We start from the raw sequence: 22,981 nt of genomic DNA, 5'->3' as shown, positions 1-22,981 counted from the left end.
GGAAGGTTGGGCAATCTACTTCTGTAGTGATACTGCCTTGGAAACCCAAGGAGGGGTCGCTATGAGTTGGGTCCAATTTGACGGCACATAACAACAACAACAACTAAAGAAGAACAAAGTAAGAAGACTCACATTCCCCAATCTCAAAACCTACTACACAGCTGCAGTAGTCAGAACAGTCTGGTATCGGTACAATGACAGATACATAGACCAATGGAACACAATCTCAAACCCAAAAGCAAATCCAACAGAGCAAAACCCATTAAAGAGATAGTCTCTTCAACAAATAGTGCTGGCAAAACTGGATATCCATTTGCACAACAATGAAACAGGATCCATGTCCCTCACCATATACAAAAGCTAACCTATGATGGATCTAATACCTAAATGGAAAATAGAAAACCATAAAGATTATCAAAGAAAAAACACGAGCAAATGTAAGGGACCTAATACATAGCTTAAATACACTGTTAAATATAACTAAAAATGCACAAACAGCCAAAGAAAACTAGATGACTTAAAACTAAACATTTATGTTTAGTAAATTTAAATTAAATTAAATTAAATTTACTAAACATTTAGCATCAAAAGATTTCACCAAAAAAGTGAAAAGAGAACGTACAGACTGGGAAAAATTTTTTTGATAATGACATATTGAACAAGGGATGAATCTCTAAAATTTATAGATAACTTCAACACCTCAACAACAAAAGATAAACAGTCCAGTTAAAAATTGGGCAGAGGATATGAACAGACACTTCAGTAGATAAGACATTCAGGCAGCCAACAAACACATGAAGGAATGCTCTCCATTAGGGAGCTAGAAATCAAAACAACTATGAGATATCATCTCACTCCAGTATTAATAGCAAAGTTAAAGAAAACAAAACAAAAAATGCTAGCAAGGTGTGGAAAGACTGGAATCCTCATACACTGCTGGTATATACACCACTGGGGAAAACAGTATAGTGCTCCCTTAAAAAGTTGGAAATAGAAATACTTTATGTCCTAGCAATCCCATTGTTGTTGTTGTTAGGTGCCTTTGAGCCGATTCCAACTCACAGAGACCCTATGTATAACTGAACAAATATGGCCTGGGCCTGCACCACACTCAAAATCCTTGCTATCCTTGAGTCCATCGTTGCAGTCACTGTGTCAATCTTTTTGAGGGTCTTCCCCTTTTTCTTTGACCCTCCACTTTACTAAGCATGATATCTTTCTCCAAGAAATGGTCCCTTCTCACAACATGACCAAAGTAGGTAAGCTAAAGTCTGGCCATTCTTGCTTCTAAGGAGCATTCCATCTGCACCTCTTCCAAGACAGATTTGTTTGTTCTTCTGGTACTCCATGGTATTTTCAATATTCTTTGCCAACACCACAATCCAAAGACATCAACTGTTCTTTGGTCTTCCTTATTCATTTTCCAGCTTTCACATGCATTTGAGGTGATTGAAAATACTGTGGCTTGGTTTAGGTCACCTTATCTTCAAAGTGATATAATTGCTATTTAAAACTTCAAAAAGGTCATTTGCAGCAAATTTGCCCAATGCAATATGAAGTTTGATTTCTTGACTGCTGCTTCCATGGGTGTTGACTGTAGATCCAAGTAAAATGAAATTCTTGACAAATTCAATTTTTTCTCCATTTATTGTGATGCTGCTTATTGGTCCAGTAGTGATGACTTTTGTTTTCTTATATTGGCATATTATCCATACTACAAACTGTAGGTCTAATCTTCATCAGTAAGTGCTTCAAGTCCTCTTCACTTTAAGCAAACAAGGTTGTGTCATCTGCATGTTGTAGTAGGGTTTTTTTTTTTTTAAGCTTTTTCTTGTGATTTGGGTGAAAATTTACAAAAAATTCATTTTATGTTCAACAGTTCATACACATTTTGTTTTGTGACACTGTTTATGATCCCCACAATGTAACAGCTCTCTTCCCACTTCCTCCCTGTGGTTACCCTTTCCCTGTGTCCTTCTTGCCTATGCATGTCTACCTCCTTAGCTTTTTCCCCGTGCAAATGCTTCCCTTCTGATTTCCCATAGTTGATTGTTCTAAGGAGTGCATCTAGCCTGGTGTAGTTGAACTCATATGTTGTCTCTTTTTTGTCTGAGAGTTAAGCCATGGGATTGAGTCTAGTTCCAGGCCTAAAAGGTGACTAAGGGCCATAGTCTTGGGGTTTTACCCATCTCTGTCTGACTACTAATTTTTGTCTTTTTATATTTTTTTAGCTCTGTTCTCCACTTTTTCCTCTCACTTTGTCCAAGATCTCCAATTTTGATTCCTTTTTGAGTAGTTACATTGGTAGCCTGGTACCATCTAGTTCTGGTCTCGGTGTCATATAGGCTGAGGTTCTCATGGTTCATTAGTTCTCTGGACTAATTGTTTCCATGTGTCTTTGATTTTCTTCATTCTTCTTTGCTCTGGATGAGGAAAGATCAATAGTTGGATCTTCGATGGCCACTTGCAAACTTTTAAGACCCCAGTTGCAACTCCCCAAAGTAGAATGCAGAACAATGTTTCTGTGTACTATATCATGTTAATTGAGCTTGATGTCCCTTGTGACCATGGTCCCGAGCCTGCAGGCCCAGGGACTCACTCCCTTAATGTACTTGATTGTGGCTAAGAAGTTATCCCAAAGTAGTCCTCTGTTAGCTCTATAAAGTATATGGACATTTTTATAGCACAAAGAAATACATATGCAGGAATACTGTCTGCTAAACTGATGTATGATCATGGGTAGGTTCCTGTTCAACCTACCCTGATATTCTTGATCAGGGTAAGTTGATTTTCAACCTGATCTTCCTGCACGTCTACCTACGTATCCACCCATTGTTTAGTGTCTGCTATTACTGATAACACATGTAATATTTATCTTTATTGCCTATGCCTCTCTGTGCCTTTCTTTTCCTTAGTGATGTTGTGCTTGTCACACAATTGCCTTTCCCTTCACCCAAATCAACACGTTTCTTAACTTGCCAGCATTTTCCCTCTCTGTCCCTCCCATCTCTGGTAACCAACAAAGATACTTTCTTTTCCTGTTTAAACCTTTCCTTGACTTTTTATAATAATGGATTCATACAATACTTGTCCTTCTATGACTGACTTATTTCACTCAGCATAATGTCCTCCAAGTTCATCCATGTTATGAGGTGATTCACAGATTCTTCACTATTCTTTAAAGTTGCTTAGTATTCCATTGTGTGTATGTACCATAGTTTGATTATCTATTCATCTGCTGATGGACACTTAGGTTATTTCCTTTGCTATTATAAATACTGCTTCAACGAACATGGGCATGCACATATCTATTTATTTCTCAGATCTCACCTCTTTAGGATATATTTTTAGTGGTGGGATTTCTGGACCAAATGGTATTTGTATTTCCAACTTTTTAAGGAAGTGCCATATCATTTTCTGCAGTGGTTGCACCATTTTACAGTCCTACCAGAACTGCATGTGAGTTTCAATCTCTCCACATCCTAGTCATCATTTGTTGTTTTCTGTCTTGTTAAGCTTTGTTACTTTTACTGGTGTGAGATGATATCTCATTGTTGTTTTGGTTTGCATCTCTCTAATGGCTAATGAAGGAGTTTTGGTTCAATGGTTAAGGCATTTGGTTGCTAACCCAAAGGTCACTGGTTTAAACCCACCAGCCACTACATGGAAGAAAGATGAAGTAGTCTGCTTCTATAAAGATTTACAGGCTTGGAAACTCAGTGGGGGTTGCTAAGAGTAGAAATTGACTTGATGACGATGAATTTGAGTTAATGGCTAATGATCACAAGCATTTTTTCATGTGTCTATTGGCTTCCTAGTTATCTTCTTTGGTGAAGCGTCTGTTCATGTCTTTTGCCCACTTTTGAATTAGATTTTTTTTTTTTTTTTGATGGAAAGGTGAGGAAGTTTTCTATAAATTTTAGAGATAAATCCCTTGTTGAATATGTCATTGACAAATATTTTTGCTCAATCTGTAGGTTCTCTTTTTGCTCTTTTGGAGAAGTTTTTGATGTACATAAGAACTTAATTTTTAGAAGGTCCTAGATATCCAATTTATCTTTTACTGTTTGTACCTTTTGGGTTGTGCTTGTTAGTCTATTTATGTCATATTTTAAGTTCACCCCTATTTTATCTTTGATGAAATTTATAGGTTTGGGTTTTACATTTAGGTCTTTGATCCATCTTAAGTTAGTTTTTTTGTGTTCTGTAAGGTATGGATCTTGTTTCATGTTTCTGCAAATAGATGTCTGGTTTTAGCAGCACCATTTGTTAAAGAGATTGTCTCTTTCCTATTGAAAAGGTTTCAGCCCTTTGTCAAAGATCAGCTGCCCATTTGTGGATGGATCTATTTCTAGATTCTCAATTCTGTTCAAATGGTCTCTTTGTCTATTGTTGAATAAATACCAGGCTGTTTTGACTATTGTGGTTGTAAAGTAGGTTTTAAGATCACAGAGTGTGAGGCCTCCTACTTTGTTTTTCTTCTTCAGTAGTGCTTTGCTTATCCAAGCTCTCTTTTCTTTTGCCTATCGCAGGTTGTTAGTGAATCTTCTTCCAATTCTGATGCCACGTTCTTCTTTATATAGTCCAACTTCTTGGGTTATTTGCTCAGCACACAGATTCAATTAGTATGGTGAAAGGATACAGCTTGGCACACACCTTTCCTGATTTTAAACCATGTGGTGTCCCCTGGTTCTGTTCAAATGACTGCCTGTTGGTCTATGTACAGGTTCCTCATGAGCACAAGTAAGTGTTCTGGAATTTCCATTCTTTGCAAAGTTATCTGTGATTTGTTGTGATCCACACAGTCAAATGCCTTTGTATAGTCAAGAAAACATATGTAAGCATCTTTCTGGTATTTGCTTTCAAACAAAATCCATCTGACATCAGTAATGATATCCCTCGTTCCATGTCCTCATCTGAATCCAGCTTGAATTTCTCACAGTTCCCTGTCTATATATATTGCTGCAACCTTTGTGAATTATTTTTGGCAAAATTTTACTTGAATGTGATATTAATGATATTGTTTGATAATTTCCAAATTATGTTGCATTACCTTTCTTCAGGATGGTCATTAATATGTATCTCTTCCAGTTAGTTGGCCAGGTACTGTCTTTCTAATTTCTTGGCATAGACAGTAAGTGCTTCCAGTTTGGCATCCATTTGTTGAAACGTATTTCTGGGTATTGTGTCAATTCCTGGAGACTTTTTTTTTTTTTTGCCAATGCCTTCATTGCAGTATGAACTTATTCCTTCAATGCCATTGGTTCTTGATCATATACTACCTTCTGATATAGTTGAACATAGACCAGTTCTTTTTGTTTCAGTGATTCTGTGTATTCCTTCCATCTTCCTTTGATACTTCTTGTGTTGTTCAATATTTTGATAGAATCTTTCAATATCACAACTTGAGGCCTGAACTTTTTCCTCAGTTCTTTCAGCTTACGAAATGCTGAACATATTCTTCCTTTTTTTCCCCTTAATTCCAGGTGTTTGCACAGTTCATTATGATTCCTCATCTTCTCAAAGGAGCTCTAGTGACACTATGTTTAAAGCATTGGGCTGCTAACCAAAAGGTTGGCAGTTTTCAAACCTGCCAGCTACTCAGTGGGAGAATGAAGTTTGTTTTTGTAAGCATTTACAGTCTCAGAAACCTTATGGGGGTGGTCTATACCCTGTCCTTTATGGTCATTATGAGTCAGAATTGACTCAATGGCTGTGGGTGGGCTGTCTTCTTGAGCCATCCTGTTCATCTCTTTTACTTCATCATTTCTTGCATTCATTTTAGCAACTCTACTTCAAGAGCAAGTTTCAGAGTCTCTTATGACATCCATTTTTGTTTTTTCTTTCTTCCTCTCTTCTTAATGACCTTTTGGTTTCTTTATGTATGATGTCTTTGATGTCATCTCACAACTAGTCTGGCCTTTGATGGTTGGTGTTCAATGCATCAAATCTATTCTTGAGATGGTCTCTAAAATCAGGTGGGAAGTAATCAAGGTCTTATTTTGGCTCTTGTGGATTGTTGTAGTTTTCTTCAGCTTTAACTTGAACTTGCATATGAGTAACTGATGGTTTGTTCTGTAGTTATCCCCTGACTTTTTTCTAACCAATGATAGTGAGTTTTTTTTAATTGCCTCTTTCCACAATTGTAGTTGATATGATTCCTGTGTATTCCTTTTAGTGAGGTCCACATTTATAGCCACTATTTCTATCATGAAAAGCGATATATTACAAATACTGATCCATCTTGTTTGTTTCCCACATTTGCAATTAAATCATCAGTAATTTCAATACATCTTGCTTGAATATTTGATCAATTTCACACTGCAGAAGGTGGTAAAACTCTTCAGTATCTTCATCTTTGCCTTTAGTAGTTGGTGTGTGAATTTGAATAATAGTAGTATTAAGTGGTCCTCTTTGTATATGTACTGGACATTATCCTAGCATTGTACTTCAGGTTAGACCTTGAAATGTTATTTCTGATTATAAATGCAATGCCATTCCTTTTCAGTTTTTTATTCCTGGTATAGTAGACCATATGATTGTGTGATTCAAAATGGCCAATACCAATCCATTTCAGCTCACAAATGCCTAGGATATTGATAATTATGCATTCCATTTCATTGTTGACAATTTCCAATTTTTCTAGATTCATATTTTTCACATTCCACATTCTGATTATTAATGAATGTTTGCAGCTGTTTCTTCCCATTTTGAGTCATGCCCCATCAGCAAATGAAGGTCCCAAAAGCTTTAGTCCATCCACATCATTAAGGTCATCTCTACTTTGAGGAGCAGCTCTTCCCTAGTTGTACTTTGGTCTTCCAATCTAAAAGGTTCACTCTTGGCACTATATCAGACAATGTGTCACTGCTATTCATAAGATTTCTGTGGCTATTTTTTTTTTTCAAAAGTAGAGTGCTACATCTTTTTCTTACTTTGTCTTAATCATGGATGATCCTGCTGATATTTGAAATACCAGTGACACAGCTTTCAGTATCACAGCAAAATGCAAGCCACCATAGTAAGATAAGCTGACATATGAGTGGTGAAAATAAGTTATAGAAGATTATTTAATTTCATAAAAATGTTTATGATACATTAAGTAAATAAAGTGGATCACAAAATTCTATGAGTCTATTTTTGTTTGTAATACTTGTGTGTGCACATGAATGCACATACAAATACACACATAGAATATCTGTTCATGGCAAAGCATTGTTAATGACAAAAGACTAATGTTAACAGTCATTGCCTCTGATCTATGAAATGACTGAAATATTTTCCTTTATTTTTAAATCTGAATTTTCTGAAATTTGTAATGGAACTTGTATCATGTTTATGAAAAGAAAAAGCTATATAGTTTTGTAAAAAGGCTTTGCCAAATTATCTATTACAAATAATTATTTTTACGCTATTCTGGTAAAGTACAGAAATGATGTAATCTTGTTTTGCTTAAGAGAAAGTAAAATAACATTTATATTAAAATATTTGTGATGAGTTATTTCTCTGCAGAAATGATTTCTTTATAATATTTGCTGGTTATTTTTGCATAGATGCTAAGCTACAACATCAAACTCACAAAGTCTGAAATTGAACTCAATAGCTTTCCTTCTATACCTGGTTTTCTTCCAGCATTCTCTATACTTGGAAATTGCAGTGTTGCCCTGTCATTTTCCAGACTCAAAATCACAGGTATCTTTAAAATTTTCTTCTTCAGCTTCCATATCAAAATTCTCTCTTGCCTCCAACACATCCATCATATCAATGCTAAGATTATTTTCTTCAAAATGTCCTTCCTTAAAAGCTACCAATAACTGTATTGCTTAAAGAATAGGATTCAAACCATACCAGAGTGCTCAAAGATTTCCCTTATCTGGGCCATTTTATCTCTAGGTTTACCTTCCAGGGTAGATGTCTTTCCATCTGTGTTAGACTGGGTTCTCTAGAGAAACAAAAACCAGCAAAGCTTATATATATATATAAAGAGAGAGAAAAATTTATCTTAGGAAAATGGCTCACAAATGTATAGAAACCAGCAAGTCCAAAGTCTCTGGAGGAAACGTCAGGCTGGAGGCAGCTTTAGCTTCTGCAACTGCAGGGGGCCGAGAAGCTCAAGGCTGGCAGGCAGTACACTGGTTGTTGACTCCAACGAAAGATGAATCCAAGATCTCCAGGCCGAACGGTGGGCTGCTCACTCATGGAAAGTTGTAGGCAGTACACCAGAGTCCCGATCCACAGAAGAATGTCTCTCTTCCCAGGATGTCCCTGAATATCCTGGAAGCAGGCCACACCCCTAGGGAAACTCCCCTTGGACAGATTGGCCACTCAGAACACAGTCATCTGATCCCATCATGGGAACAACCACACAGAACTGGGGTCCAGCCAAATTGACACACAGCTCCAACTATCACACCATCCAATGTGCCCTATACAACATGACTTGCTGTTTCCTCCACATTCTGTACACCACTCTATTTGCACTTTCTTTTCATACCACTAATGTGGACTCTATTTTCTGTAACTCACTCATCTACCCTCAGTATATATAGCTTCTGAAACCTTAAATCAGTTCATTGGATCTTTTCCTACTTTTAAAAAATCCCCAAAAGAATTCGTCCATCTTCTCTGTGCTCTCCTATAACTGGGTGGAGCCTGCATTATATCACTCTCCGGGAGTAATGAGAGTGGTAGCCAAATCTGTTTTCCATGATAGACCAAACTATCCTTTAAGATAGGGACCATGCTTTTGTATGACCTAAAACACACGAAGCACAGATCTTTGCCCAATAAATAGCTATTAAATGGATTTAATTTAAATTACACTAGAAGTTATTTGAAAGAGGTAGAAAAATATCATTAATGGTGTCTGTGCAAGATATTTTGAATTAAGTGTGAGGACAAATATGTTAATGCTAACATGCTCTCAAGCAAACACCACCATCTCTGTGGTGAAAATTATTAAACAGCAGCTTCCCTACACAGAACTAGTGATTAGAATACCTGATTCTGTAAGTTCAAGGCACGTTTATCTGTCTCATCTGAGCCAAAGATAAAGACCAGAAGACTGAATCATAAGATCAAACTAAGAAATAGTGTAATAGACCCACAATTTTGGAAGAAGTAATCTGAGGTCACTGTATGTGTAAGAACATATTTATGTGGCTACAATGAAATGATGATGAAGGAAGTAGAGGAAATGATGTGACACCTTTCTTTTTCTCCACCTAAAATACCCAAACTTAAAAATAGCTGATGATTCACATTTTTCTTTTATTGAAAAGCAAACCATGCTCCTTTAAAAGTGATTACTAGATCATTATTATAAATGGGATTATGTAAAATTTTGTTTGACATTTCTTTAAGAAAGAAAGTGATATTTTAGTGTTCCAAGATCCTCTGCGAATTTATGAAGGCTTTTAATAATAATTGATTTTTAACTTACTAGTAATGACACAAACATCAAATGAGATTGCTTATGATGCATTTTTAAGAATCCACTATTATTCCCTGCTATAGAAACATGTGAAGAGCCCTCGTGATGCTGTGGCTAAAGTGCTTGGTTGCTAGCTGAAAGATTAGTGGTTCAAACTCACTACCTGCTCCATGGGAGACAGACGTGGCAATCTGCTCCTATAAAGATGTACAGCATTGGAAACCTTTTGGGGGAAGTTCTGCTCTGCCTTAGAGGGCACTATGAATTGAAATCAACTCAATAGTAAAGGTTTGACTTTTGACATGTAGTCACGTAGGTGCTGTCCATGGTGCTTATGCTCACATAACACTTATTTAAGCAGCATAATCCTAGAAATGAAAGAACCATAAGAAGCCTTCACTATGCAGTCTCTTCTTAAAATCATTCAATTTTCCACTTGGTTCAAGAAAGTATATTTTGCTTAATTCCTTATTTATTCATTTGCATATAAAATTGTGCCCATGTAGATTATAAACCACTGGCCCTTTTTACACTAACTGCTTAATGTCAAATATATTGCAGTCTAGTTTTATATAGCTGAAACATAAGCTTTGCATAACTATAAAACAATGAAACAAATCATTAACTCCACAGAAGATCATAGAAGCCTGGTAAATATCTAGGGTGTGTGTGTGTTGTGCGTGTGTGTGTATGGGGGTTGGAAGAGAGAAAGATATACTCATTTCTTGTCTACTTTGTGTCTTCAGATAAATTATCTTACTTTATCGTATATAGTAGTCAAAACTCTGGTAGCATAGTGCCTAAGGCACTTGACTGCTAACCAGGAGGCTGGCAGTTCATACCCACCAGCCACTCCTCGGAAGGAAGGTTGGGCAATCCTACTTCCGTAGTGATAACTGCCTCGGAAACCCAAGGAGGGGTTGCTAGGAGTCGGGGCCGACTCGATGGCAAATAACAACAACAACAACAGTAGTCAAAAAATTGACAAAGAGCTTTTACACACAGTATACATTCAAAAATTGTTGTTTTTCTTTTTAGAATAATCAACTAATTTGAAAAAACAAAGTATCCAAGCCTATAATTATAAAGAAGTGTTGAGTATCTTGGCCATGTATTGGTTTAGACCAATTGTTTTCACTGTCATTATATCATGAATCTTGATAAAGTACATTAATACAATGAAAAAAGTATACCAAGTAAAATAAATTATTCTTTAATCTAGAAACAAAGCTCAAGATTTAATTTGTTCCCTTGTGTCCAAATAGTAAAAAGAGGTTGGATATGGCAAATAAAATAATGCAGTAAACTCTAAACTTTAGAGGCATAATAGGATTAGCTATAAAAAATAGCTCTAAGTTTGAATTATTTCCATTTGCCATCTCGTTCAAACCGGAAATACTACCCAAATTCAATGTATATTTTGTATGTGTGGTAAGCTAAGTGGATAGTGAATAGTCTAGTGATCTTCATTTGCTATCAAAATAGAATGCTGGTGATTAAATTACAGATTACATACCACGTCAATTCTTATTAGAGATATGCAGGCAGTAAAATGTTTACATTTCAGTAGATGATCTGAGCCACCCTCTAACCCATTTCTCATTATATTAAAGTTAGTGATTATCAATGAGTGCTTAGACTACACTTGTCTAAGTTACACATTTGGCATCTTGTGAGGAACATTTTAATATTAGTTCTCCTCCTCAACTCACTGCCATCAAGTTGGATTCAACTCATAGCAACCCCCTTCTTCGGATTCCAAGGCTGTATCACTACAGAAGTAGATTGCTCCATTTTCCTTCCTAGGAGTGGCTGATGGGTTTGAACCTCCAGCCTTCTGGTTAAAAATCAAATGCCTTAGGCACTATGCTACCAGAGCTCCTAGTACTTCTCCAGGTGGTTGTAAATATTAAATGAGAATATGTGTATCTCAATGGTTTGCACATTTTAATATCCTATAAAAATAAGATGGAGCATTTTATTTGTTCAATAATTACTTAGCACCTATTATGTGCCAGGCCTCCCTTTTGGCACTAGGGATAACAGTGAAAAAAACAAAACAAAACTCTTCCTTCATGAAATTTGTAGTTGAGTAAGGGAAGACAGATAGTAAGCAAATAAAGAAATAAAATATATAGTATTTCATGACTACAAGTCCTATGGAGAAAAATAAAGGAGAGAAAGGGAATAGGGTGTAATATGGATGGATAGATAATAAGAGATGAAATTTAAAATAGTATGATGAGGGAAGGCTTTGTGAGAATGTGAGTTTTGAACAGACATCTGAAGGAATCAGGGGAGGGATAGCTGGGAGAAGACTGTTCCAGGAAGAGGGAACAGCAAGTTCTCAGTCATATTATTCATAATTTCTGGCATTCAACCCCCAAATTACTAAAAATGCCTAAAGGAAAAAAAAAATTGCAGTGGCTAACGAAGATGATATCCTTCTCCAGAGGAGATTCACCCCACTCTTGCCTAGGCCAATCTAGTGGTGGCTGATCAGGCTGGATCATAGACCTGAGAAGGCTTAGCCTATCTTTAATTTACTGCTGATCCTCCCCCAGCTGTTCCCAATGGCTAATCTCTGTCTTGTGATGCTTTGGCAAGCTCTGCCCTGCTGCTTTTCAGAGGCTTTCTGCATATGTTTTGGATCTCTTGCTTCAATCAACAACGGAATTTCAGCAACTACTCAGTGGTTTGCATGGGGTTCCTCCAAGTTTCTTCAAAATCTCCACTAGTTTCCTTATACCTTGAAAATAGCCCCTTGAAGGTAGAAATGCTAGATTCTAAGCCTTCTGCCTGTCCAGAAGCTGAAGTCTAGATTCTAAGCTTCCTACCTGCCCGGAATTAACAAATGACCAAAAGTGAGATGTCTAAGGAAGTTAGCTCAGTGCTTGGAGGTTCTCACCTCTTCCAAGTTTTAGCATGTCCAATTCTCATTGTATCAGAAGTTCTCAGTAGAAATGTTGGTCTTCTGCTAGCTACACCATGCCATCCAGAAGTAAGAGTCTTCAGATAATATTGAAAGCCATAAGATTGGTTGAGATACCAAAGTAAATGAATGATATAGACAAGATGATCGAGGACTGCTATCTGGAGAATTCCAAAATTGAGAGATACAGATAAATACAAGGGAATATAATCATACAATGTATGATATTGTGTTATATTTAATAAGCTCATGTCTTATAATTATCACTTTCCATTTCCAATATTTATGCTTTTTCTTTCAAAACAATTAGCTAATTACAGTTCAACTAAGGGATTCCATTAGCAGAGAGTCCCTTGTTGTTATTTTTGCTAGCTGCCATTGAGTGGATTCTGAGTCATGGCCACCTCATGTGTACAGAGTAGAACTGCTCCATAGGCTTTTCAAGGCTGTGACCTAATTGAAGCCCATCACCTGGCCTGTCTTCTCATATGACTCTAAGTGGTTTCGAACTACCCACTTTTGCTTAGTAGTTGAGTGCTACCCAGGGACCCCTATAGATTCCTTCAGGTTTTTAAAATAGTTTTCTTTTCTCTTTCAAATGAACTGAAAGAGGTCATTTGGTTAACAATTTTGTTTAGGGAATAAAGCCAATTATACTTTCAGTATGACGGAAATAAAAATATGAATAAAATTGTAGCAGCTCTTGAAACCAATATATTTAATTTCTTAAAACAATTCTATCGATTAGTATGCTGGTAGGAAACAGATACAAAAACAGAACAAAGACCCAAGCCTGTTGCCATGGAGTTGATTTTGATTTATGGCCACCTCATGTGTGCCAGAGTAGAGCTCTGCTCCATGAAGTGTTCTTGGCTGTAATCTTTATGGACGTAGATCATCAGGCCTTTCTTCTGTGGCACTGCTGGGTGGGTTTAAAAATCCGACATTTAGATTAGCCGTCCAGTGAGCAAACTGTTTGCATCATGCAGGGACCTTAAATGCTGTCAGTATGACTGGAATCTAAATATGAATAAAATTGTAGCAGCTCTTGAAACCAAGGCATTCAATCTCTTATGACTGTTTTATCAGTTATGTTGATAGGAAACAGTACAGTTAAACAGATAATTTAAGTAGAGTGTAATAAAGAGGCAAGTTATACAGAAGAAGGCAGGAGAAGCACAAAGAATAGTGCCATACCCTAGGTCTGTTGTTGTTCTTATATGCCATCAAGTCATCTCTGACTCATAGTGACCCCTCCTTGAGTTTCCAAGGCAGTATCACTATGGAAGTAGATTGTTCAAATCCCTTCCAAGGAGTGGCTGGTGGGTTTGAACTGCCAGCATTCTGGTTAACAGTCAAGTGCCTTAGGTACGACGCCACCAGAGCTCCCTACCCTAGGTCTAGAAACAGGTGTTGTTATCATCTCTAAGCCTGAAAAGGCAGACAAAGGAAACAGTGATTAGAACCTGGAGACAAGGAGGGCCAGCTGGAGAATGCCACCTGGCAGGCACTATGACCTTTGCCAGCCAGCCCACTGTGACCCAGCACAGAGGGCACTGGGAATGATTATCTCAGTCACATTCTATTCCCTCCATCCTGTCTTCTGCCTGTGCTTCCTTTGGGAAGCCAGAAAGCAAAGAGACCTATTGAATTCATTCTTACAGCATAATATCCAGCATAAATATCCAGCATACAGACTTGGTCTGGGTCTGGGTCCAGGCGTATGTCTCTCTCTCTGTCTCTCTTCTTTTAACAACTGGCTCCAGAATGAAAGCAGCTACAGGATTTCCTAGACCCTGAAAAATATAACATGCCTTAGCATTATTCATACAACTTTGTAAGTTCACTTAATAGAACTCTGATATCAAAGCTGATAAAACTATAAAGATAAAAATTGGACTGAAACAACATATTTAATGAACCTGTCCTGAATACAAACCATCAAATATTCTTCTTAGAAGCATTCTTCATTTTATTATAAAAATCTATCTTGGCATGTAACACACAAAAAACGGTTTGGGAATAGTTTGGTGAAAATATAAACATCAGAAAATTAGATGAGATGGAAGGTTGGGAACCACCTTGTTTTAATTTGGTCCATATTCATAGCAACTTAATTTAGAATCTTTGAAGTGAACTGTTTTTAACTTCTCTTTTGCTGTGGATTGTAAATTTTTAGAAGCTAAGATGCATATTTTAATTTCAAGCCACTCTTCAAATGGTGCTGTATATATCAATAGAGAAGTTACAATGCCAATGGACATGGAGATTGATCTAGGCATCTCAGAGTAATGGATTTTGTATATTATCCAAAAACCTGACTCAGATGGTTGCCTTGAAGTCTCATGATGACTCTGTTTCTGGAACCCAGACCTCAGAGGAAAAGATTATAGCTGAACTCATTGCCCTTGGCAAACCTGGAAAAACTCCATGGAAGCTTCCTTTTCTGTGTTTTATCTTTACCAAATATATCATCATTCTCTAGGTACAAAGAAACAAATCACTGAAATGAGGGTTCATTCATTCATTTAATCAAAAATCATTTGTCAAGCATATACTATCCTGGAGATAAAGACAAAAACACTGCATTGGTCTCATGAAGGAGCTTAGTCTAGAAGGCATGATAGGAAAGCTGACTGTGTCAAAATTTCTCTATAGATCTTTGCTCTGTGAGTTGTTAAAGATCTGGGAACACACACAAAGACCTGATGTGTTAACATATGTGTGAGGAAGTATTAACCAGGGTAGGGTAAGTATTCTCCCTTTGTCCAAACCAGGACCACATGCACTTGACCTATCTCTGCAAAGTTTCTTGGAAATTGTTCTTTCTCATTTTATTATGATTGCGATGACAGTTGAGAACTTATTATCTTTCATCTTGCATCTTGCAGTAGTATCTTAGTCTCCCAGTGTCCCACCCTAAGCTACTCTCTTTTGTGCTTACTTTGATCCCTCTGAGAATACCGTTGCTTGCCAATCTCCCATTTCCATCTTTGGAAATCTTGCTGTTTTCTCATAGCCAACCTGGAAGTAAATGCTCTCTTTTTTAAGCTCTCATTAATTTTAGTACTTTTTATGGTACTTATAAAAGTCTACTTTGTTTTATGATTATCTTTCTTGTTAGATTGTAAACTTTTGGAGGGCCATGATCACAGCATTTATTTTTTTGTGTCCCTCATAGCAAATTGTATGATGTATTTATACATGAGGGGAAGGAGGACTCAACAAATGTTTGAAAAACTGAATTATGCAAACATTCCATAAATATCAAAGCAGACCAGAGACAAACTCTAATTTGACCTGGTAGTAACAAGTTTTGATGGTAGGCAGAGTGTCACTGGAAAGGCTTTAAACTTTTATCTCCATTAGATACATTCAAAAGATTCAAGGTACATTTCAAAGAAAGCCACAAATCTATAACTTTTATGCACATTAAATCATGAAAACATTTCACGGTCTTATATGTTCCCAGATGCCTGTGGAATTCTATCATGAATGTTTCCTTTTGCAGCCTGGATGCTGCATGTGGAAACTAGTGTTGAAGTAAAAGACTTCCTTTTTGTGTTGTTGTTATTAAGAAAAACCCAACAACTTGTAATTTAGGAGTTTTGTTTTCATGTAACACATTTCATGTGGAGTATATTTTGAAACACAGACTCCTAAGTTAAACACAATCCATTTCCTCCCTGTGTAGAGCTGTCAGGATGAAGGAGAGATTTGGTAAACTGCATGTCACTATCACCCATTGATAGCCAGTGATTTGTTCCGAAACCAAAGGCTAACCCAAACCTCATGCTGCTGTATGTCAGATACAATTGGTCCACAGTCAAAGTTTTACAGCTCAGACAGGGCACACTTTATCCTTCACGCTGCTACTTAAGATAGCCGCGACCCTGAGGAGAACCAGTCAACAAAACAGACAGACAAGAGGATGTGATTTGTATGCATCCCTGAGCCTGCTCACATCACCCTTGACCTACAGGTCAGGCTGCAAATGACAGCAGGGTGCATGCACCTGATCAGAGAGAATATTCTCATTATAAAGCCTGAGAAGAGGGAGCAACTCCTCTGTGTTTACCCATAGACCAGATGCAATCTACCTAGGAAATAAGTGGAAAATATATTGATTTAGCTCAACAAGAAGATGTAACTGATATGTAAGTATCTTATAACATTTTAAATCTATTATTTATTCTGATAAACTTGAGTGAACATGAGATGATTATACATTGTACCCATGACCATTTTATCTAAGGGAAGAAGAAGTTTGTTTAATCACAGCTGGCCCTTCTAAAGAAGACTAATCTGGAATGAGTAACCTTATTAAATTGCATCAGGGCAACTTTATCAAATACAAAACCAAAAACCAAATTCACTGCCATTGAGTAGATTCTGACTCATAGTGACCCTATTGGGTCTCCAAGGCAGTAAATCTCTACAGAAGTAGACTGCCCCATCTTCCTTCCACAGAGTGGCTGGTGGGTTTGAACTGCCAACCTTTGGGTTTGCAGTCAAATACCTTAGGCACTGAATCACCAGAATGCCTTTATCAAATACACTTGACCATTATTATCTATTTTAGAATGGGTTTTGGTTAAGCATGAATCTGAAATAATGGTGCAAGCCTGCAAACATACTTTATGATGATTATTACTAGAGGTAATAAAAACTTCCATGTTTTGAAAAGGAATCTGTATTTTCAAAATGATCTGCACTGAAATGTGAATCACTGTGGGGGAGGTATCCAAATCTCTATTCATGATAATTCTTAACAACAGGGGAGAGTACCTCTGTTTTGAATTATTGGAAGTAGCTTTGCCTGAGGACAGTAGAAAAGAGGAGGTCCTTTGGAGGTCCCTATGAGAGCTCTTACTAGGAAACCTCCTGGGGAAATTCTATTCTATCATATAACATCACTATGAGTCAAGATCAACACAGCAACCACAACAAAACAAGTACAGTAGAGGTTCTTCATAAAACTTCTCTGGCACACCATGGGTAAAATTTCACTGTTCAAATTGTAATAATTACATACACAAAAACCCATAATTATATAACTGGTGTGTAAAGTGTATACTAATCCTGTTTCTGAAATAAATAAAGGTGCTCTAATGCCCATAGTTCATTATATACTCTGTACTCACAAGAATACTGAGATGATGATTGAAATCAAGATGCCTCAGGGAGCTTGAATGCAAAACTAGTCAACAGTGTCCAGCTTATGTCATTTTAGCAATGTAGAGTGGAAGGGTTGAGTAATTCAACCTTCTATCAATAAGCAAGATCTTCTTCCTAGACTCTAAGTCTACAATTTTTACAGACAATGTCTTATTTATTTTTATGTCCTCAACATGCAGTACAATGTTATTGGCTCTGAAAAAAAGACCAAAATTTATGGTATGCAAATGATAGACCAATAAACCTTACCACAATTTATAAAGGTTGTTGTTGTTAGACTTTGTCGAGTTGGCTCTGACTCATAGCAGCCCTCTGTACATCAGAAGGAAACACTGCCCTGTCCTGTGCCATGCTCACAATCCTTGCTGTGCTTGAGCCCATCATTACGGCCACTGTGTCAATCCATCTCGTTGAGGGTCTTTCCCCTTTTTGTTGACCCTCTACTTTACCAATCTTGATATAGTTCTCCAGGTCATGGTCCCTCCCTTCTGACAACATGACTAAACCAGGTGAGACGAATTCTGGGCATTCTCGCTTCCAAGGAGCATTTCAGCTGTGCTTCCTCCAGGACAGATTTGTTCTTTCTTCTGGCAGCCTTAATGTTTGCAGTATTCTTTGCTAACATCACAATTCAAAGGCATCGATTCTTCTTTAATCTTTCTTATTCATTATCCAGTTTTCACATGCATATAAGGCAATCGAGAATATCACCGGCTTGGGTTAGGCTCATCTTTGTCTTCAAAGTGACATCTTTGCTTTTTAACACTTTAAAGAGGTCACTTGCTGTAGATTTGCTTACTACAATACTACATCTGATTTCTTGGCTGCTGTTTCCATGGGTGTTGATTGTGGATCCAAGTAAAATAACATTCCTGATAATTTCAATCTTTTCTCCATTTATTGTGATGTTGCTGACTCGTCCAGTTTTGAGGATTTTTGACTTTTTTTTATGTTGAGGTGTAATCCATGTTGAAATCTTTGATCTTCGTCAGTCAGTGCTTCAAGTCACCTTCACTTTTAGCAAGCAACAGTGTTTCATCTGCCTATTGCAAGTTGTTAATGAGTCTCCACCAATCCTTATGCTGGGTTCTTCTTCATATAGTCCAACTTCTTGGATTATTTACTCAGCATAACAATTGAATAAGTATGGTGAAAGCATATAACCCTGATGCACACCCTTCCTGATTTTAACCCATGGGGTATCCCCTTGTTCTGTTTGAAAAACTACCTCTTTTTCTATATACAGGTTCCTCATGAGCACAATTAAATGTTCTGGAATTCCCATTCTTTCAATTTATCCATAATTTGTTATGATCCATGCTGTCAAATGCCTTTACATAGTCAATGAAACACAGATAAACATCTTTCTGGTATTCTTTGCTTTCATGCAAGATCCATCTGACATCAGCAATGATATCCTTTTTTGCATGTCCTTTTCTGAATCCAGCTTGAATTTCTGGAAGTTTTCTGTTGACGTTTTCTGCTTCTACCATTTTTGAATTGTCCTCAACATAATTTTACTTGTATGGAATATTAATGATATTGTTTAATAATTTCCACAATTTGTTGCATCACGTTTCTTTGGAATAGGTACAAATAGGGATCTCTTCCAGTCTATTGGCCAGGGAGCTGTCTTCTAAATTTCTTGGCGTTAATGAGTAAGTGCATCAGGGCTTCTACCATTTATTGAAATATTTCAATGGGTATTCCATCAATTCTTGGAGCCTTGTTTTTTTGACAATTCCTTCAGTGCAGCTTGGACATCTTCCTTCAATACCATTGGTTATTGACCATATGGTACCTCCTGAAAAAGTGGAACATTGACCAATTCTTTTTTGGTACTATGTATTCCTTCCATCTTCTTTTGATGCTTACTGAATCATTCAATATTTAGCCCATAGAATCCTTTAATATTGCAACACAAGGCTTGAATATTTTCTTCAGTTCTTTCAGTTTGAGAAATACCAAGTGTGTTCTTTCTTTTTGGTTTTCTACTCCAGGTCTTTGCCGATTTCATTATAATATTTTGCTTTGTCTTGTGCTATGCTTTGAAACCTTCTGTTCAGCTCTTTTATTTCAACATTTCTTCCATTTGCTTTAGCTACTCTCCATTCAAGAGCAAGTTTCAGAGTCTCTTCTGACATTTGTTTTGGTATTTTCTTCCTTTACTGTGTTTTTAATGACTTTTGCTTTCTTAATGTGTGATGTTCTTGATGTATCCCACAACTCGTCTGGTTTTCAGTTATTGGTTTTCATTCATCAAATCTATCTTCAGATGGTCTCTAAATAATATAATCAAGGGATATAATCAAGGTCATATATTGCCTCTTGTGGACTGTTTCTAATTTTCTTTAGCTTCAACTTGAACTTGTATTTGAGCAATTGACTGTTCCACAGTCAGCTCTTGGTCTTGTTTTGACTGACGATATTGATCATCTTCACTGTCTGTTTCCACAGATGTAGTCTATTTGATTCCTGTCTATTCCACATGTGTGGAATACATGTGAGGTCCCCATGTATAGTTATCATTTATGTTGTTAAAAAAAGATATTTGCAATGAATAAGTCATTGCTCTTAGAATAGTCTGTCATGTGATCTCCAGCATCATTTCTATCCCCAAGGCCACATTTTCTAGCCACTGTTGATTCTTCTTTGTTTCCAACCCTTGTATTCTACTCACCAGTAATAATCATTATATCCTGATTGCATATTTGGTCAATGCAGAAGTTGGTAAAAATCTTCAATTTCTTTATCTTTTTCTTTATCTTTGATTAGTGCATAAATTTGTATAATAGTAGTATTAACTAGTCTTCCTTGTAGGCATATGGATATTATCCTATTAATGACAGCATTGTACTTCATGATAGATCTTGATTTTTTTTTTTTTGGATGATAAATGTGATCCCATTCCTCCTCAATTTGTCATTCCCAGCAGAGTAGACCATATGATTGTCTGTTTCAAAATGGTGAATAGCATTCTATTTCAGGTCATTAATGTCTATGGATATCAATCATTATATGTTGCATTTCATTTTTGACAACTTCCATTTTTTTCTACATTCATTTTTCATACATTCCGTGTTCTGATTATTGATGAATGTTTGCAGCTATTTCTTCCCATTTTAAGTCATGTTGCATCAGCAAATATAGGTCTCGAAAGCTTTACTCCATCCATGTCATTAAGGTCATCAACTCTACTTTGAGAAGGCAGCTCTCCCAGTTTTATTTTGAATGCCTTCCAACCCAAGGGGCTTATCTTCTGGCACTATATCAAACAGTGTTTCAGGGCTATTCATAAAATTTTCTAATAATAGACAATGTTTCACTGTTATTCATTAGGTTTCCAGTAGTCAATTTTTTCAGAAGTGGATGCCCCCTCCTTCTTCTCAGTCTGTCTTGGTCTTGAAACTCTGCTGAAACTTGTCCACCATGGGTGAGTCTGCTGGTATTTGTCCAGCCTCAGAAAAACACAAATGTTACCACAGTACAATAAACTGATATTTTCTTATTCTTTTAACATTCTTTCTTATTCTTTTAAGAATTCATGTTGGTCTTTTAGAGTTTAATTTCCTGAAAGTTTATTCTTCATGTTTATACTACATAAGTTTAAACTTTTACTTTTTTTTTTTTTTTTTTTCACACATTGGGCTGCAGATGTTCCTGGTGATAATGAAAATGACATTGAAGTGGCAACACATACACTAATCAGGTGACTCTAGATAGCTTAATTTTTCAGTCTTAATTTTTAAAATTCTAAAATGTAAGAATAATTGAGCTCACCTTAAAAGTTGAAATAAGTTTTACATGAGAATGTATGTGAAATAATTTGTAAAATTTAGAATGCTATTAAATATGGATGATTGTGTTGTTTTTCTCCCTTTGGAGAGATCCAGACATTAAGGTCTTATAGTCCAATTAGGAATTTTAATTTAGTAGTATAGAACTATTTAGCAATAAATGAGGTCTGTTACATGTTCTGCATACCTTCTCATGATGTGAGATTAAATAACAAAAAATAGTGAAAATTAAATAATCTGGTGTCTTCTGAAATAGGGTTGACAAACTTATCAAATAAAAATACATATGCTCAGTTAAGTTTTAATTTAAATAACCAATGCCTAATTTTTAATATAAGGATGTCGTATGTAATACTAAAAAAATTTAGGGTATCCTATGTTTTACCTGGCAATGCTACTCTGGCATCAATAAACAATATAAAATCTTTTTCAGTGCTAGGACTCTTGCTTCCATACAGGAGATCTGAGTTTGATTCCTGGCCAGCATACCTTATACTCATACATCATATGTCTGCCAGGGGAGGTGTGCGTGTGGCCGTGGTGCTGAACACATTTCAGTGAAGCTTCCAGACTAAGACAGACTAAGAAGAAAGGTCTGGCAGTCTATTTCTGAAAATTAGCCAATGAAAACATAACTCTGTGGTTTTCATTGGTTTCATCCCATTGTGTGAGGTTGCTATGAGTTGGGGACAACTTCAAAGCAGCTAACAACAACAAAAACAGCAGCAACAACAACTAAACAAACAATTAAAAGTGACCTCCCTCTTTTTATTAAGTGGAGCTTATGGAGGTGCAGTGGTTAAGGCATTCAGCTGATAACTAAAAGTTTAGCAGTTGAAATGCACCAGCCCCTTCTCAGGGGAAAGAAGAGGCAGCTTGTTTCTGTAAAGATTATAACCTTGGAAACCCTATGTGGCAATTCCACTCTGTCTTACAGGGTCACATGTCTGATTGTGAGTCAGAATTGATTTGATGGCAGTGGGTTTGGTTATTATTTTACCTTCCTTTTAATTTTCTGATTATAATAAACAGCTTTAAAACATTTGGGAGAGATGGACTATGACTACAGGGTGAAAAATAAAGGGAAGTGTTTTATTAATGTCTAACCATTCTTCCTTTCATCAATCATTTATTTGATAAATATTTCCAAGGTCCAAGCTGTGTAATGGGGACTGTGCTGGATATTTGCCAATGGAAGCTGGATCTACTCTATTTTATTGTTATTATGTTTTTAATTTTTTATTTTAAGAGTTTGTTTTACATTCAATATTATGTGTACATTTAGTTTCACTCCCCATTTACCATGCCCAACCCTAACTCAGACTCCTCCACTCTCTGCCCAGTAACTCTCCCCCCATGCCCCTCATAGTTATGTGCTCCTGTTTGTCCTGCATGTTCTCCGTGTGAATGTTGCCCCTCTGGTGCTCTGTGGTCGATTGCTCCAAGGGATGCATTTCCATAGAGAATGTGGGTGCATCACCCTGGGTTGAGTGGCCTGCATGTACATCTTGTTTACCATTGTGCTGAGAGCCAGCCCTTGGGAGTGAGCTTTATTCCAGGCCCAGAATGTATCCCAGGACCATAATATTGGGGGTCTCTCACCAGGCTCTATCCGACCAGTAATTCTGGTCGTGATTGAGT

The sequence above is a fragment of the Orycteropus afer genome, unplaced genomic scaffold (assembly GCF_000298275.1).
Source record: "Orycteropus afer afer isolate SDZICR_OR568_19922 unplaced genomic scaffold, OryAfe1.0 scaffold00087, whole genome shotgun sequence".
In the NCBI taxonomy this organism is placed as follows: domain Eukaryota; kingdom Metazoa; phylum Chordata; class Mammalia; order Tubulidentata; family Orycteropodidae; genus Orycteropus; species Orycteropus afer.
This window is presented reverse-complemented; position numbering follows the sequence as displayed.